This window comes from Crocodylus siamensis, chromosome 2 (assembly GCF_052110815.1).
Source record: "Crocodylus siamensis isolate JL-2025a chromosome 2, ASM5211081v1, whole genome shotgun sequence".
NCBI classification, from domain to species: Eukaryota; Metazoa; Chordata; order Crocodylia; family Crocodylidae; genus Crocodylus; species Crocodylus siamensis.
Genome location: NC_143396.1, coordinates 89162427 through 89181699, shown reverse-complemented (window position 1 = coordinate 89181699; position 19273 = coordinate 89162427). Strand labels below are relative to the sequence as shown.

At 41.7% G+C, this 19273-nt stretch overlaps 1 long non-coding RNA gene across 2 annotated transcripts in view; it reads left to right on the top strand.

Moving 5' to 3' along the window:
• Nucleotides 1–814: 814 nt before the first annotated feature.
• The window catches only part of LOC149870479 (uncharacterized), a 306281-nt gene continuing 287822 nt past the window's right edge, over nt 815–19273 (top strand). For both annotated transcript variants that reach the window (XR_016440451.1, XR_016440450.1), the window contains exon 1: nt 815–871. This is a non-coding gene — a long non-coding RNA (uncharacterized LOC149870479). The remainder of the gene's footprint in view (nt 872–19273) is intronic.

Genomic DNA, 19273 nt, shown 5'->3' with positions numbered 1-19273 from the left:
AGGCAGGTTTCGTGGCCTGGCAGGGCCCAGCACTCACTCAGGCCTGCTCTAGGACAGACACAGCTGGCAGGCATTGTGGCCTTGGTAAGAGCCACCAGCCCTGCAGTTTTCAGCCCACTGCACCTTAACACACACAAGGTCATTTGTGTCATGAGTTTTGCCTGTCAGCAGCTTGGGGTGCAGTTCTCCCCCCAGTCCCTGCTCCAATCTTCTTGAACCTTGGTAAGCATTGTGGCCTCAGTAAGAGCTACCAGCCCTGCAGTTTTCAGCCTGCTGTGTTGTAACACACAGCTGTGACATGAGTTTCAGCTTTTAAGAATTTGGGGTACAGTTCCCCCCAAACCCCTACACTGATCTTCTTGAAACATGGCAGGCTACATGGTCTTAGCAGAGGCTACCATTCCTGTAAGATTCATCCAAATTGGATAAGAAACAACAAAGTTATAGATCTTTCATTGATTCCCCATTATATCCTACGGTCGGGTCTCCAAGGTGGTTCCGAAGCTTTGGAGCTGCTTCGGCCGCATCAAGGCAGAAACTCGGTCCAGAGCTCTGGATTGGATTGTGGCCATCCGAAGCGGCTAGATCCAGATCGGATTGCTGCCGACTTGCACAGCCCTACAATTCAGGCTAAGGTGGCAGTAGAACATACTAAATGCACTGGTATTTGCTGTTACACATGGCCAGATATTTTGATACTAAGTGGTAAAATATTTTTTTTTTGCAACATGCTAAGATGGTTTTGTCATACTAAAATAACTGAGGCAAAGCAAAGAGTAATTCTCTCTCATGCTTTCCACTAGAGGCCAAGGGAGTCCAGAGAAAAGGGTACTATCCCTTCGCCTGACACTGAACAGCTGTATGACATTGAGTAAGTCACTTCATTTCTTTCCTTTTGGTTTTCCTAATTATAAAATGAACATAATGATAAATGTCTTTATGAAATGTGCTATCAGAGCTAAATGTTATTACTGTTTCTTATTAAGTGGGTTGAGTTTTAGATGTAGATTTATTTATTACCTCTCAGTGGAGTTGGGACTAGCATTTAACTGGAATGTTGAATGTGACTTCTACAGTTACACTGGGTTAGGGACATTTCCATTTCCCCTAAGCTTTCTTCGATAGATGAATGTCAAGTCTAGCCTTGAATATCTCTAGTGAAGGTAATTGCACAACTTCCCTTCATAATTTCTTCAGCCCTTTACAATAACGCTTTTTGTAGTTCTAAAGCTCTTGCTAATATTTTACCCAAATATTCAATGTTGGCATTTAAGAACCTTCCTCAAAGTTTTATTCTTATTGGCCAATGAAAGCAATTGAAGCCTAGCTTCATTACAACACCCTTCATATATTTTGACAGCACTTTGGGGTTCTTCAGTCTTTTTCTAGAACAAAAAATTGCAAGTTGTCTTAAAGTTTTTTTCTGAGTTCCCCCCCTCCAAAAAAAATAATAATTATGATAGTTCATTTCTTCAAACGCTTCCTAATGTGTCACCTTATAATGTAATGTAGGCAATCTCCAACTGAGGCTATATATGTACTGAGTAGAACACAGGTGCTGGCCCCAGCCTCCCCTACCCCATCTGGGTCTGTGCTGCATGCCAGAGCGTATGTACGGGGGCATGCTCAGGGACAATATTTGTTTCTTGGGAAACAAGTGCATGTGTGCTTATGGGGATGCACCCTCAGGCTGCATCCAAACAAGTGCAACAGTGCCACATACCACACATTCAAGTGTTCTTTGCACTGCAAGGTAGCAGCATGGGGGAGGTGGGGGTGACCCTGGGAGATCCTGCTGGTAGTTGTCCCTGGGGAAACAAATGTCCATACTCATGTGGACACAGCCTCTGAGTTCATTTAGCATGAATTATCAAGCTTTAATGTGTGGGAACTGAGATTTTAAGGGCTTTAATATGGTCAAAGTGTAACGTGTAACTTCACTTATTCAGTTTTTAACTCCAGAGGTAAAATCTAGGCTCCATTGCAGTAAATGACAGTTTTGTCACTGATTTCAATGGGGCCAAGATTTTGTTCCTCTTCCAGAACATGGGAAAGGAGACAGAAGTAGCAAGTGTTCACTTCTGAAAATTGGGAGATTTTTCTAGATATTATAGTAAAAGCCATATCTATATCTATATCTATTATATATGGCTTTTACTATAATATCTATAAAATGCCACCCCCCTTTTCTTTTTTGCTCTGTCTCTTAGCTCCTGTTCAAGCGTGGAATAACCTTGTTTCCAGGATCTTCTTCTCTGACTGCTATATTGGGAAGTCTCTGGAGTATTTCAGCAGTACAAGTAGAAACAACTTAATGTAGTTGTGGTACCATGCTTCAGTGGCTTTTGCAATGGAAAACCCAAAGTAGTTTGGCTGATTACATCACTGAGGTCATCTCACCCTCAGCAGAACCTCTCATTCCCCTCTTGTTTCAGAGAAATTCTTTCCCAGAGAGCTGAGTGAATGGGTTTCTATAGGATGAAGGTGAAGAGAAGTAGAGGCTGCTTTCTCCCCTTTAATCTGCACAAGTATATACAGAAGTGGTGTGTGCGTGTTTTACAGCACTGTAATTTAGATCACTTTCTAGAGTACTAGAAAGTTACAGAGCTCTTAAACATGACAGAAGTGTTTGGTGGAGTGGGGGAAACCTCTGAACTTCCCTGCACTTTCCAGGCTAAAAGGGAGAGGGATCTCTGCAGCCTCCTGGGGCTTCTCCACTAATCAGAAATGTGACCAGCATACAGAAGTTATTTAAAGCACTGTAGGTTGCTGGGTGCTGGAAAATACAGTGCTTCAAATTTAACAACTCATTTAACAAGGGTTAATTTATAGCTCTTTACCCATTTTTAAAGTGATGTAAAGCCATGCACTTCTATTAAGTTATGGCAATAAAGCCCTTTAAATGGCAAAAAGGCAAATTCTGTACACACCTAAGGTCTCTTGCAGACAAAAGGCAACATAGCCCTACAAAATTTACCTTTTCTGAGACCATACATATAGAGCATGAACACATCTCATGCTCTATAATTCCCATATCCTTCTCTGTACTATTGAGTACTATGCCTAATGTTTATTCCTAACTGTATATTTTAACAATAAATTATTTGTTCACATATGAACTGAGCTCCACAGCTTAGTTAGACCTTCTAGGTCTTCTCCTGCTCTGGCACTTACAATGTACAAATATCTATATGGTTACTGTTGTCTGTGTTTGATCGGTGGTCAGCAAAATTTTCCAGCATTGGCCTGGAATGACCCAGCTTAGATTCAAAGTGGGCCAGTGCTAGGACTTGGCTGTCACCACAGCCACTTTGGAATGGCCTGGGCAGAGCTGCCTGTTGTGTGGCTACTGTGTGGTGTGGGCAAAGCCAAAAGGTGCCAAAGCCCTGCTCCCCCTGCCTCCCAGCTAAACAGGCCAGATGCAATGGCTCTGTGGGCCATTGGTTGCCAACCCCTGAAGTAGGTTAAGCTATAATAGGTATGCTTGCCTGTTACAATCACACCTATGTTTTATAGTGTAGATTCACAGTCACAGTAGAAACCTTGATCACATAAGCCCATATATGTCTAACTTTGCAGCAGCAGTTTTACCTATACACCAATCCCTATAATTAGCATAATTTTTCAGATGAGCAGACTCACAATCGCACTACATATGGCAAACAAAATAACTTGAAAGTGATCAAATGTTTAATCACTATTGAGTCTGTGGCAGTTAATAGGTTATATTCTATCGTTATTTGTTTAATGACGATCATGTGGCTAAATTCTTCAGCTCATAATATGATTTAACTGTAGAAGGAAACTTCAGCAAAATTTCCAGCACATCATAAATCTGGGAACTAGAATGTGACAATTAGTTGTGTTGACGTTGCATATTTGTTGGAGCAATGTACTGTAATTAAAGAAATAAATTAAAATAAAGTTGAGGGAAGTAATAATGAGTTCAGTTAAAGTAATACAAACCCTTCATGTTGAGAAACTGTACTGAACCAAAAATAATTATATGGTGCTAATTAAGACAATACTGAAAACTGCAATTGCAAACTTAATGCTGACAGATCAATTTCCTCCTTTTCTTTTTACTATGCCCTTGCTGCAATCCAGTAAGCAACTGATTTTTACTCTTAAATGTTTGCCTCAACTTCATGATAAATAATATTTTCTGTAGTCAGTGTAAAAGGAAGGGGATTTAAGGATTAAACTCAGCATGCTATTGTAGTATGTCTATTTCACACTGAATTTAATTGTGCCTGAAGTGTGTGTCATTGGTAGGACAGAAATGTTGCTAATGAGTTGGCCAATACATAGAATTCAGTCAGTAGTTTAATGTAGTAAATCATGTTTTTAGAAGTCTTTTTCCAGCTTTGCTCAGAACAGTAGCTAATTAAAATCTGGCAAGCATAACCATAAGTGAAATGTTGGCATAATACTTCTTGTAAAAGCTATTTAAGGACTGCACTCATAGAAAAAGGTGGTTATGCTTGAGTTATCAAAGAAAACTTGCTCTGTACATGTCTCTGAGTATGGGCATATTTTTTGCAAGGCTTCATTTTCCTTGCAGTATTTGAAAAGGCTAAAGATGACTTTAGTTATGATTCTTACATTTTCAGGTAAAATTCAGGTTTCACTACTAATGGTCTTCTGTCATTATGAAATATTACAGTGTACTAATAGTGGTAGGTAAGCAGACTTTATACCCCATAGGCATTTACTTATGAGAGGAAACATCACCAAAATGGTAACACTTTTGGCACAATTCCTGGAGGGATGGAATGACTTTGACTCTCATTAACTTCAGCTAAATTATCTTGAAAAATTGCTGAGTACCTTGTAGGAGATTCTTAAAACCTCATAAAGCTGACTCGAAATTAAAATACCCTGCTCTCTAATTGCTGTGAGACTCATTGTCTTCATGTGCACAAGGCTACTTTAAATTTTCAAGGTTACTTTAAAAAATATTGTCAGGGGCTATCATCTAATAGCTGACTGTAAGAGCAGTGGCTCATAATAAAAGCAAGCAAAGACACAAATATAGTCCAGAAGTCATTAACATTTGTCAGCATTTTGGTCTAGCATATTTTTGGCATCATTAGAAATGGAGAGTAATTTTTGAGGACTTTATTGTAATGGCACGTGTTGAGTGAAACTAAAAATCACAAACCTATGAAAGACCTAGAGTAGGCTGGATCTTTTCCATCCAAAAGGTTTATTAATATTTTTAAAAAATTGAAAGGAAAAAATATATATGACTATATTTATCAAGAACAAAACAGATATTATATGGTAAGATGGCTGGTTCTTTGATAGTTTATTTACTTGGTACAGGTTCTGATATGATCCTTTTTGAGCATCTCTATAGGATCTACAATGTGTTAAGTTATTTCCAGACACTGAAGAAGATGGCGCCTGGTCTTAGAAGTTCACAAACTATGGAATGCAGTTTTACATGGTAAGAATAAAATATCAGAATCTGTCTCTAAGAGATGAGACAGATCATAAACTAAACGTCATTCTTCACAAATATTAGGGTCTACATCCATGAATAGGGTAGAAAGGATTCCCTTTTGGTGTCAGAATAAGCCCACCATGCACCAAATCCTGCTTGCTCACCACTAGCAAGAAGATAGAGAAGCAAAAGTACAGGAAATGGATGGTGGTAAATCATGTGACTTCCGGCTGAAAGACCATTTAGTCCTAACAAGTACATAATTTTTTTTTCCCAGACTAGTGTGCCTATCTGGTCTCTGCAAACTTCTGCAAGAACATATATAAACATTATTTTTAACCAACAGTAGTACAACTTTTTACACTACAATAGTTTCATTAGACTAAGTCTTTGCTTCATAAAATTTCCGTAAGAATTCAGCACTTAGTAGACCAGCTTTCCATCTTACTGGTCAAACAAAATGTCCATTTTTTACCAGTGCAGTTTCCCTTTTTGTCACTGCCAGTATTCAAGAGGTTCAAATGAACATGGAGCATCTCTGGACTCAACCTCCTATTGTCTCTTCAATTGCAGATAGCTTAATTAGTTTTCCTGTGGATTCTAGGCAGAATATCACATTGAGGAATGAAACCCTTAGGACATATAAGGTGCTCTGTATGGGTGCACATGAGTGGGATTTATGTATTAGTTTATTTTGGAGGATGTGTATGTGAATACAGTGGACTGTACACTTGATCCCATAGGATGGGAACTTAGGAGTTAACTAGATAATTGATACTATATACAAAGACTACGGTGAAAGTTCCTGCTACAACAGCCACTATATTTCCCCCTATCTGAAATACGGATGCTTAAATTTGCCTTCAAACCACAATTCCCGTTAACTTCAGTTTGCAAAAATAAATCTCTGCACTAAACTCTGGGGATCAAAAAGTATCTTCTACTGCTTTCTTTTAAGAACCACGGCCCTATATAATAGTCATGGAGCTATTTCTAGTCCTTATAACAATAGGCATTTCTTTCCAAAATAGTTCTCCTTTTGGTTTTCTAACAATGTGTGTCAATTTTTGTAAAATTCTATAAACAAGCATTTTTTTTTACATTACAAAAAAGAGATAGAAGATCATTGGTGCAACCGCTAATAAAAAAAAATGCCCATCTTATTTCTAAATTCCTAAGGCATGCAAAGCTAATGTGCTGGAAGCATAATATTGAATCAAATGTCAAGGAGGCAAGCTTTTTGCCAAAGTCAGCAGCAGCAGGAAACCTTGCCTCTCAGCAACAAAGCTGAAAAAAGCTTCAGTGCCTGCCAGTTGGCACCAAGTCACATTGGTATTTGGGGAATTTGCATTCTGACTTTATGCAGGTAGATATTGGGAACGTCAGACTTGATTTGAAAGCCGTTTCAAGCTTGATATGCCTCTTCTCTGAATGATCTGTGCCTGCATAACCTACTCAGTAAAGGAAGTGGTATATCTTGTCCTCCTGGTCGAGAACATTGAATATTGGAGAATGAAACATGAGGTAAATTCATGTGCACTCCTGTCCTCCACTTCCCCAGAAAGGAACATTTTTACTGGCTCTGTTTAAAAAAAAAAAGAGTTAAGAAAAAAAAATCCTGACATAAGCAAGGTTGCCTCTGCAACTACATCTGCTTCTGGGGGCTCTTTCCATATTATGTATTGTAACGAAAAATCATTGCTGGCAATGGGAGGCACTGCATTACTTAACTGGACTTTTGAATCTTTAGTTTCTGTGATTCATTAACGTATTGGGAAATGTTGTTTCCTGACTAGCATTTCTGTTTCCTGACTAGCCTTAGAGGAGGAGATACAGTCAATAGTGTAGAAGGAATATATACAGTTATTTTAATATTCTTAGTGAAGAAGTCTCATGCCATGGAAAAGGTCAAACTGTGTACTCTCCTTATTTAGTTTTGATATTTCAGGAAGTTTAGGACTGGGAATATCTCTCATATAGTTCCATTGATTCATATGCAACATATTGCTGATTTTTTTCAGTTGGAGTCTTATATATATATTTCAATATTAGAGATGAAAAACAATCTGTATGCAGTGGTTTAGCTGTCAAACTAATTTTGTGTACTAAGTCTTGTATTTTGGTGGTGGATTTGTTTTTTTTTTGTTTGGGTTTTTTTGAACATTGAACTTACCTGCTTTTTTTCTTATCCATCTGATTTGCATTTTCAGTTTGGCTGGAGCTTTTCAGGGCATTGTCATTAGCCATCTCATCTCCTCATCTTTCTACACTCAAAAGTAACATGATTACCAGCCACATGCTCATGCTGGATATATCATCTTCCACCTCTCCAAACTCTCCCTGACCATTCAGAGGCGCATGGCCAACTTTTGATGATCTTGCTGCCAACTCATAATTTCTTTTAAACTACTGTGCTCAAGTCTGAAAAAATACAAATCTAAGTATCATCTTACTTTTGTAAGTATCATCTTGGCCAGCATCTTGGTCTTAAGATGAAGACTGAGGCACAAAAGCTGCAAGCAGATGGAGGATGTATCTACCTTTTGTTCTTACTGCTTTACAGGGATTATTCTGCATCTCATTGCAGATATACTAGGGACTGGCTGTGTCTCCATGAGACACTGACTGTGCAGTCATTTATATAGTTGTTCTGTATAAACAAGTACTAAATGACTCCACAGTAATTGGAGTTACTGCGCAGTCATGCTGAGGAACAGCTTTTTCATTATGCTGGCAGTAGTTTATTACTAGTGTGCAGTAGCTCTTGACTACTGTGCAGTAGCTTTATGTCACACTTCTTGCCATGTGATGCTACTGTGTAGTAGTCACAGACTACTGCACAGTCAGCATCCCATGTAGATGTGGCCACTGACTCCAGGTAGAAGTCTCTTATATTGGTGGAAATCTCTTTACATCAACTAGTTATGTTCCAAATCCAATACACTGATAATTATGTTCTGTGCCCACTCAATGGAAGATCTTTAGGTAATAGGGGTGTGCGAAACTTTGGTCGCCGATTTGATTTGTAGAAGATTTGACCTGATTTGGAGGCCAAATCAGCGAATCCAAATGAAACTGGGAGAAAGGAAAAACTCTCTGAATTGTTTCGGAGCCTCTGAATCAATTCAGAAAAGATTTGGAAAAAGATTCAGAAATTCAGAAGGCAGTCTTTCAGGGGAACAGAAACTGAAAAGAGGGAGGGAGAGCAAGATGGGGGAAAGACTGACATCTGTAGCTGGCCAGTAACTGTGATCTTTCCCTGAGACCACTTCTAATCACAGTGCTCTGGGGGAGGAACATAGAAACAGCTACCATCCCTGCGATTTTCATCCTGCTGTGCCTTAACATACACACAGTCACATGTCACAAGTTTTGCTTTGAACAGTTTCCCAGAAACCTCTGCACCTATCTCCTTGAAACTTGGCAGGCCTCACCCCTTAGAAGGGGCTACCATCCCTTCTGTTTTCCATCCAAATCTGCCAAAAAATGAAGAAGTTATAGGTATTTCAGTGATTTCCCATTATAGTTTATGGCATAATCACCGAATCTTCCAAAGGTGATTCAGCTGAATCGACTGGGGACAGTGATCCAAATCTCTGAACTGAATCACTGTCCTCTGAATAGGCCGAATTTGAATCGAATACTTCCCTATTTGTACAGGCCTATTAGGTAAATCTTGATTACTTCTTGAAGCATATGACGTGTTAGACTCACTGTGTGCATTTGCATGTTCATTAATGTGCTGTAGTTATAGTGCGTTAAGTTTAGTACTTGGATAACCAAGTACTAAATGAATGTGCAGTAGCTGGTGCTACAGCACAATAGCACCAGTGCATGGCTTTTTAGTGACACTAACTATCGGGTAGCGTAATACTACCGTACAGTAGTGTATTAGCATGGATTTTGCCCTGCATGCTACTGCGCAGTAGAATTAGGGTACTGCACAGTTATCAACTTATGTAGATACGCTCACGGTCAGTTTCACAAAAAAAACCCAAAACCCTTTACCAACTGACTCCAAACCAACCAGCTGCTCCTCCATATATCCCTCAAAATTAGAGGGAGAATGTTGAGCATTTCCCCTATCTGGATAGCCACCTTTCCCAAAACATAAGCACAGACAATGATACAACAACAGATAAAATCTTATAGTGCTGCCTTTGGACATTCCCAAAATCTTGTCTTCAGTGATCATGGTCAGGACCCAAACAAATTTCTCTACCAGGCAGCTGTCATCTCTACCCTGTTGTACAGGTATGAAACTTGGATGATATATCAAAAACACTTAAAAATTCTGGGCTATTACTATCAATGATATCCTCAGAAAATCTTCCATCCTAATTAAAAGGACAGCATTCTGACTCACGCAACCACCACCAGTATTGAAGCCAAGTTTATATGGAACTAGCTTTTTCAGACAGTGCATATCATAAGAATACCAGACAACTGGTTCCCCAAACAGGTCCTATACTCTGAACTGACTGATGGTCACCACTCTAAAAATAAGCCAAAGAAAAGAATCAAGTACACCCTAAAAGCCAACCCAAAGAAATGTGATATTAAAACCAGTACATGGGAGACTCAAGCACTGAATCATCTGCAGTAAAGCTATAATGGATGACAAAGGAGCTATCATTTTGAGCAAACTCCCTTAAGTATTGAGGCAGATAGGTAAGAGAAAAGGAAATAGCTTCAACCCAACATTGTCAGGTTCTACTCCTTCCATGCCATGTTTGTAGTCAAACACACAGCTCAGATCAGGCTACTCCATCATCTACAGACTGATGACTCCCTTGTTTACTGGAAGACTATTATTTTCTTATCAAGGGACTGCCAAGAAACAACTTTTCAGAGTCTACAGAAGGGTGGATTAGCATCGTACTTAGTGCCCATGGCTGTATGTAGGTAAAACAAGGGGCATGTGTACATGACACTTTAAAGAGGTTAAATGCTTTTATACTGTTTTAATGGTGTTGGTTTCTGCGTGATCGGTGTTGTATTGCACAGTAATTTCAGCTGCTGTAGCAAATTCAGCAGCGTAATGTGCCTCAAATGACTTGGGATGCAGCAAGTTGCCCTACAGCCATGGAGTGAAGCACTGGGCTCTGTGCAGCTCAGGGGCTCTGCAGGAACCCTGTGCAGGCAGCTTGGCAGCAGGCCAGGAAGGTAAGCTCCACCCAAGATTCCCTCTAAGGTGCGCGTGTGTGTGACCATGCACAACTAAAAGTGTGGTTGTGCACAGACTTTTCAAGGCTGCGCACAGAAGAGGCTGGGGCAGGAGCCTGGTGTGGGGTCAGAGGCGTGTCCAGCAGTGTCCTGGAGCCAGTGGAGTGTCACTCGGGGCAGGCAGTGGCTCCTTCCCAAGGTGAGGCAGGGCAGGGATGAAGGCTGGCGCGGGCTCCGCAAGCTCTGGGGAAGTGCTCCACTCCCTGGTCCTGATGTGGGGGAGCGGAGCACCTCCCCAGAGCTGGCAGAGCCCGTGCCAGGCCCCAGCTTCAGCCCCTGGCTCCTGGTTCTAGCCCCTGGCCTCCAGCCTCAGGCTCTCAGCTACAGCCCCCGGCCCCAGCTCCCTGCTCCAGCCTCCAGCCCCCAGCCCCCAGCCCCCTTGGATAAGTGTCCCACACCAGACCAAGGCAGCACGCTCACAGACTGAGGTGGTGCACTCATGGACCACTGCTCCTTAGAAGGAATATTGGCTCCACCCAAGATCTTGTTTTTTTCCCCCCCCTTGGAGCTTGCCTGCCTACCTGAGCTGCGTGGGGGCCCAGTGATTCCCTCTGCAGCTGTGGTGCTCCCTGGGACTGCCTGAGCCAGGTGCCTGCGGGCAAATGCCACCTGGCAGGGCCTGTTGCTGCCATGGAGGGAAGCACCAGCCCCACCCCCAGAGCCCAGGGACTGTTCCACCCACTGGCACCTTGCCTTCCCCTCTCCACTGCCAGAGAGGCAGGTAAGTTTGGGTGTGTGCATGACACGGGGTTTTAAAGGGCCCTAAATTGAAGCAGGGTTTTAAAAAACCCACTTGTCGCAGGGCACTAAGGTGTCTGCTCCTTTAAGAGCAGAAACTGCCTAGAGAGAGGGCCCTAAGAACTAGACAGAAACCCCACAGGTGCAGGTTACTATGGCAGCAGGCTAACAAGGGAATTAGTCTGCACCCAGTCAGCTGACTGGAAGAAGGCAGGGCCATGGGCACATATAAACCCCAGGGCTGAGACCAGTAGGAGTTAGTCCCCTGGCAGCAGCCGGGGGAAGGAGCCTATAGGGAAGAACTGCCTAGCGATGCTGTGGCTGCCTGATTGCTGCATATGGGCCTCTAGGAACTCACCAGGTACCCTGGCCTATAAGGCACTTAGTGCTTGGGGGGAAGTTTGAGTTTTTTTAAAGGGACAGAGCACACCCTGTGCTGCTTGTATTATGTTATAGCCCAGGGACTCATATTTTGGTTGCTGTTTATGAACTGGTTGATTGTGCTGAGGCTATTGGGGAAGGAGGATGCCTCATTGGGGGCCCACTACAATGTGGGGACCCCAGAGCCAGGGGGCATGGGAACAAAGGGGGTGAGCAGGCCCCAGAGCTAGGGGTTGCGGTGACAAAGGGGCTGCAGAAAGCCCAGCACCAATATGCATGGTGAGACAGGGTGGCAGAGAGCCTGGGGATAACAGCAGGCTGAGCTATAGCAAGGGCCCAGAAAAGCAATGTTTAAATACCATCTGTGAGGCTTGGGGCATGGTAAAGGGGTGGTTTTGGAGCCATGCGTCTAGCCCATAAGGCTGAGGGTGTCTCATGATGCATCCATTTTGAGCGTGACCCAAAAAGGGGTTCAAGATCCCACAGGGTTCGGTGGGTTCATCAGGACTGTGTCCAAACACGAACTTGAGGGCAGCCTCCCTAATTATTATAATTACCAACAAGACATGGTAGGTGAAGAAAAGGGTGCCCATTGGGCAAGAGACCTATGGTCATGGAGCCATAGGAGCATCATAGCCATCCCTGGGGACCCTATAAAGTGATACCACTGTTTCAATTTAGGGCCCCCAATTAATCTACACATGTCCATTCTGTTTGGCTGTCCAGCATAGGGATTTGCATTCCATTTCAGGATCCTAAAATTATTAGGCATTGAAATATTGTACTTTTTGGATTCAAAAAATGAATTTTTAGGTTCCTGTCATACAATTTTTCCATAAATGTACACTTTTTCCAGAGAAGTTTCCATAATTCTGCTCCTATTAAACCATTTGAATTCTTACAAAATGTGACTATTTATGAAAGTCACATTCTATGCTTCATGTATTTTATCTGTTATGGAAGTGTGACACTAATTTGCATCAACTGATGTTTTATTATAGGGTCATTGCAATAGAATCAATATCTTTGAATTGAACTAAGTTTTTGCAGGTACATCTAAACATTTGGAACCCTAAAACTCAGGAGTTAGTATGTATCACTTTATAAAGCATTCAGATGAATACATGAAGTCATTTTTCATTTAGTATGCTTTCACAATGAATATAGTAAAATAATAGAGATATAGTTGCCTAGAGTTTTTCATAATGTTGCCATGGGTCTTATGATTCCTACTAGTTATTAACATTCCCAGCATGTACAGGAATGATGATGTTAGTAATCTGCAATAAACTCTGTGTATTTGAAAACTAGGTCAGCTTTCTCACATTATGCAAGGCAAGGCTTTTTGTATTTCTAAGTTTTGTATTGAGAAACTAATCAATAGCAAGATGAGCCAATTTATAATTCTTCATTCTCAGCACCAGTATGTTATACTCAACATTTCAGTGTATCCTGGGATTGCTGATCAGTACCAGTAAGTCAAACAGGGAAGAATGCTGGTAGTTCCTAATATAACCAAAGACTGTAACATACTCTATGTTGGGAGTCTTGTGGAAACATTGACTTCTGTCTTGACTAAAAAGGGACAAGCAAAATATGGCCTGCAGGCCAGATCCAACCTGCCAAACAATTCCCTGCCCCAATGGTGCACAGCCCCTACTACTGGCAGCAGCAGCAGGTGGTGGATACTTGGGGTGCCTGTGGCCCATGCAGGTGTTACCACTTGGTGATGCATGGCTCTGGCCAGTGCTACCTGTAGCAGCAAGAAGTGCAGCCTGCCTGGCCTGCCATGCACTACAGCTCCTGGAATTTGCACACCACTGGGGGAAGCCCTGCAAGGTGGAGCCAGCTGCCTGGTCACACTCCGTGCCATGCAGGTATCAGGACTCTGCCAGAAGTGGAGGGGAGCGCTGCCCCCTACTTCCCAGTGGAGTCCTGGGACCTGCACAACAGAGGGTGAGGAAGGCAGCTGGGTCCATCACCAGGGCATTTGCCACTAGTGCACAAGTGCCGGGAGCTGCACGTGCACCATGGGGAGCCCCACATGAAAGAGGTGGGCCAGGCTTGCTGCCATGTGTAGTGCTGGCTGGAGATGTGCACTGCTGGGCAGCAGCTTCTGCACAGGCCATGAGCACCCTAAACAACCACTACCTGCTGCTGCTGCTGCTGCTGGTAGGGGCTATGCACCATGAAGAGGATTGTGGGGGAGAGAAATATAGGCGGGCACACACCCAGCCACACCCTCCTACGCACAATATATAAGAGTATGACTTTATTTTTGAGTTATTATACAATCATCTCTATATACAATACACAAACACAAATCATGACAAAAGTAGTTTTTTGTTATAAAATTAAAGTATGTATAGTAGATGTTTGACTTTTAGTATATGCTTTGTTTTTTTCTGGTTCCAAATGGCAAACCCCTCCCACCAAAAAAGCATACTTCTTGGAGCAAGGGGTGGGACTTCCAGTGGCAAAAGTCAGGGGGTTAGAGGCAGGATTTCCTTCCTGGGTCCATGAGAGTGTCTTTGTGAGGTCCTCTTTGTTGTGTAGATCAAGCAGGATTCCTTCCCTGTTGGTGTCAGATTGCAAGCAGATAGTCAGGGAGGTGTAGAAATCTTTCTTGTTGTTCCTCTATGCACAAATGAAGTTTGTGTCTTACATATAGGTACTTTTTATGATCTTTAACTTTCCCTAAGCCTGCTGAAGGGAGTATGAGCCTGAAAGCTTGCAGAACAATATAATTTTTTTTGTTGCAACTTCTCAGTTGGTCTACAGATGTACAATAAGCAAAGTAAGGAATACAGTTCTCTGCAAAACAGGCTACTTTACCTCTGTGGATCTTCAAATAAAATAATCCTATCTATATATATCTATATATATCTGAAGCTGTGCAACGAGGCCACTGTGGGCACCTGTACAAGTTCTTAAAGCTAGATGATGAGTGTCATACAGGGCCATGACTCTAAATGGCAAGACACTTCACAGACAAGTTGAACAAATGAAAAGTTGAATTCCAGATTGTGTGCCGTCTACAGATCTGGAAGCTATTATACTGCTGGCAGGGACAGTTCTTATGAGTCTACCAGCCGTTCCCAATCTGCTGACTTCCTGAAGTGACTCAAGAAGAGCCAAAACAATAGTGCAATACAATAGTCAGTAGTGTCAGTATGTTTTTTACACACACACACACACACACACACACACATACACACACACACACACACACACACACACACACACACACACACACACACACACACTACATGAGGACCAGAGGGAACCCTATTTCTCCTCTGCCCCTCTGCAGAGAAAGAATCTAGCTATGAAAATGGTGTCATCTGCATGGCATAAGCCTGGTGGCTCAGCACCTCGGGAATTATTAACAGTATGATGGACTTTCTAAACACTCGTTTTGTTACCAAGCACAAGTGGCGCTTACAGAACTCCATGACACTACTGATATCCCAGCCATAGTAGATTATGCTTGTTGATCTAGTAAATGTGGCTTCCATGACCCACTCTCCATCCGTGGTTTTCAGAGTTCTCAACAGTCATAAGCAGAATTTGTAAGAGGACTCAGAGAGGGATATTTGCAAAAGAGCATGAGTCACAAAGTACATGCATATCCCTAATAGTCGGCTAAAAAGTTCAAGCTTATTTTGATGCATGTGTGCAGCTATAGCAATAGCTGTGGTGACTACACCATCTCAAAGATCTGATTACTGTGGAGTTAGGTATCTGCTTTTTCTGGCATGCTGTTTATAATTTGCCCCATTTCCAACAGAAAACAGCTAAAGGAAAGAGACCAAGATTTTAAGTTAAGGATCACACTTCCTTTTTATTTCATAAAAAAGAGAGTTCCTTTTTCTGTGTGTCCAAAATTTCTTGGTCTTTCTAAATGCAACCTTTACCTAGCTAGAAAGTACAACTAGAGAGTACTGCTTTGTGTGGAAGGGTATTAGGTCTTGGCTTGTAACTTAGACTTCTGTCTATTGGACTGAAAACAATGGACATTTCCCACTGGTGAGAATGGATGAACACATTTCCTATGAGTTACCACTTTACTTGAATTTTGTGGATTTGTGGCTGGATCCAGTAAAAGCATTGTGGTACCTACACTTTAGAATCTAGAACCCTGTGTTAGGCAGGAAAACTCTCTTTTTACAGTGCATGGGGAGAGTTGGGTACTACAGAATAGGATCCAAAACAGGAAGCATATTGAGAAGGATGTTGCCTAAAATCACTATGCGGCTGCCTAGAGCTGGCCAGGAAACCCTGAAGGAAAAGGCCAATCTTTAATTTTGCCTTTTAGGTACCTGACTTGGGACTGTAGGGAGTTGCCTCTCTCCATTCAGTATGCAGGCTCTGAATACTCTTCTGAAGTTGGGTGCCTATGCCTGCCTTTCAAAGAAATAAAAGATGATGGTAGTGGTGGGGTACCATCACCATTATAATAATGCATAGACCAGGACTGTCCAACTGGTGTCCCAAGTGCTGCATACAGCCTGCTAGGGGTTAAATTGTGGCCACTGGGCTACGACCTAGTCAGCATTCCTGTCATTGTTCCAGCTGAAGCAGAAACCAGGGTCTCCAACCTCCCTCTTCTTCCTTTAGATTGTTTTCTGCACCAGCTTAGGGGGCAGCACAGTACTGTGTAGCCCTCAGTGCACATAGCATGCAGACCTTGGCCAATCAGAAGTCGAAGGGCCATGGTGTAGGTCATCTGCCCAGGAATTGAGGGATGCAGCTTCAATTCCTTTCTCTCTCAGATGAGATGTCAGCCCTGTATACAACAGTATAGAAAACCACTCAAGATTCTGTGGTCAGAGCGCGATTCTGTAACCTAATTCTTAGGGCACTGTCCTGCATGGGCAGGACATATGTATTCTAGTCCTTGCTGTCAGTATTTATGTGTTTTACATAATACACCTATTGGATAAAACACAAACAATCCTTTGAAAAGGTACTAGAACCTAAGTCTCCCCATCCCATCAGTTGAGTATGTAGACCATTAAGGCTATATTTTAAAAAGAATGGGAGCAACTAGTGGATGTTGTAAAGACTTTGGTCTTGAGAAAAAGTGGTAGGTGCTCTCTAAGACTACTTCTCAGTTAAAGCCTTTCAGAGGAAGAATCCATAATTTTTGCACCTGGATCAATTTAACCCTGAATTTGTAAAGAAGTAGAACTCCACTGGAGATTTTGAATCACACAGGTAATTTCTAGAGTTAAGTGGCAGTTGAGCAGAAGTTTTCTGGATATCGTTTTTGCAATATCTAGTTGGTCTAATAAAAGATATCACCTCTGCCATGAGTTTTGATTTCTTTTGCCTGTAGACCAATACGGTTACAACCTCTATCTCTGACACAGGGAAGATTTTGAATTTTAGCTCTTTTTAAAATGAAAACTTAATAATTTTACAAGAAGGAAGCAAATTCACCACCTTGAAACCTGACACCCTGAGTCCTGCCTATTGTTCCAGCTCAATCTGCATGTTCACAGAGCTCAAAGTATCTCAACACAAGAGAATTTCCTGCTCAGAAGAACATTCATTACACCATCCTCCTGTGAAATATGACATATCTTAACCAGAAGAAAATATAATTCAACATCCTGCTTAATACCAGACAACACTGACATAAATACATTGTTCTAACTTTTATCTGAGCCTAATTTGCATAAAATGAACTATTCCAACCAAGAGATCTTACAACACCTTAAGCTGTCCTGTGAAATATGTATTTTCATTTCCACATAGGAGAAATTTTACAATCTTTGCATTCTCCTATGCCTGAGGAAGGGTGTGTGCGCCCAAAAGCTTGCAAATAAAGTTTTGGGTATTTTTTTTTTTGCAAATCTCTAGTTGGTCTAATAAAAGATGCCGCCTCTGTCATGAGTTCTGATTTCTGGATATAGTTAGGCCATTTTAGGTGCCTAAGTCTCTTACTGTACCTGGCCTTTGAAACTTACATATACTAAATCCATCAAAGAGATAATTATCCGAATTTGGCAGGACATTAAGTAATGATCCAAAGAAATGGAAGAAAAAGGTTTCATTGAGACTAGTTCTTGATGGATGGAGCTGCTAGATGAGGTCATGGAGACTCATCATTGTTGAAGCTCAAGAACTGGTCAGATAAGACTAATATAGATAAATGAGACAGTGATATAGAAATGTTAAATTCAGTATAAAGTGCTAGGCCAGGCTGGACAAATAGGTATTTTCTGTCCCTGCTATCCTCTGTAATAGTATACTTTATCTTTGAATTTTCATGTTTGCAGTTTCAGTATGTTGTCTTTGTTTTATATTATAACTTGTGAAGGCAGAAAACCTTCTTTGCAGCCTTCTATCATAATTGTGGCTCACTCTTCAATGTGGCCTCCAAATACTTTCCATTGCTTTGCATTTCCTTTCAACCTTTTCCTTTGTGCATACCCTTGCATCGTTCTATTCTCCAGACGGTATGTAATTTTCTTTGGTACGTGGCTAAAATATTCTAACTTTATTTTCTCTTGATCATCCACAGCAGTTTTTGTACTCACTGGGCTTTATTTTTCCATGACACTTTCTCATTTTAGACAGTTACATTATACTTCAAAAGCTTCAATCACTTCCTCATCTATCACCATGAGGATTCAGATTACCAGCCTGAATTGTATTCTCACATAGTCCTTCTTTAGATGCTCTTTATTCACTTGAATAAAAAACAGACCTTTGCCCGTATTTTCCAAATGCTGTTTTACTTTTCCATAATTAACATTAGTTAGCAATACTTAATCCACATATTTTATCAGAGGGAGGTTCTGGTCTCAAAAGCCATTGATTTTGCTTTCTTTACTTCAAACTACATCAGAAATTCATGCACTGTTATAGGCAGCAGTCCTTGTCATCCAGTGCCATGAATGGATATACAGAGAGCCGGGGTACTAAATAGAAAGGAAATAGAATACAATAGGTGCGTCTACACATGCAAATAATCTGGGAGCACTTTACTCTAAAACAAAGTATTCTAGAGTAAACTCTCCTCTGCACACATCTACATGTGCAGGGACTTGGGAGCAGATATTATTCTTTCCCAGCCCAGGCTGTATGGTCATGGGACCAGTGCTGGCAGATCCTTATCTCCCAGCACCAGCCCCATGACCACAGAGCTGGTGCTGGGAGATAAGGATCATGGAGCAGAGGCTGGGAGCTCTCTGTTTCCAGGGCAGGGGGATGTTATCCCCAGAGTGGCAGCAGGCAGCTCCAGGGGTCAGAGAGCAATCTTCCACTCCCCTGCTGTCCAGCTGACTGTGAGCACATTTATGCAGGAAATAGTCTTGAGTAAATTTGCTACTTGCATTTGCAGGTAGCAAATTTACTCGCAATTAGAGCAAATTACTGCACAGTAAGTGTGTGCATATGTAGACAGTGATGCTTTCTGCACAGTAATTAGCTCTAATCTTGAGGAAAGCATCCTGTGTAGATGTGCCC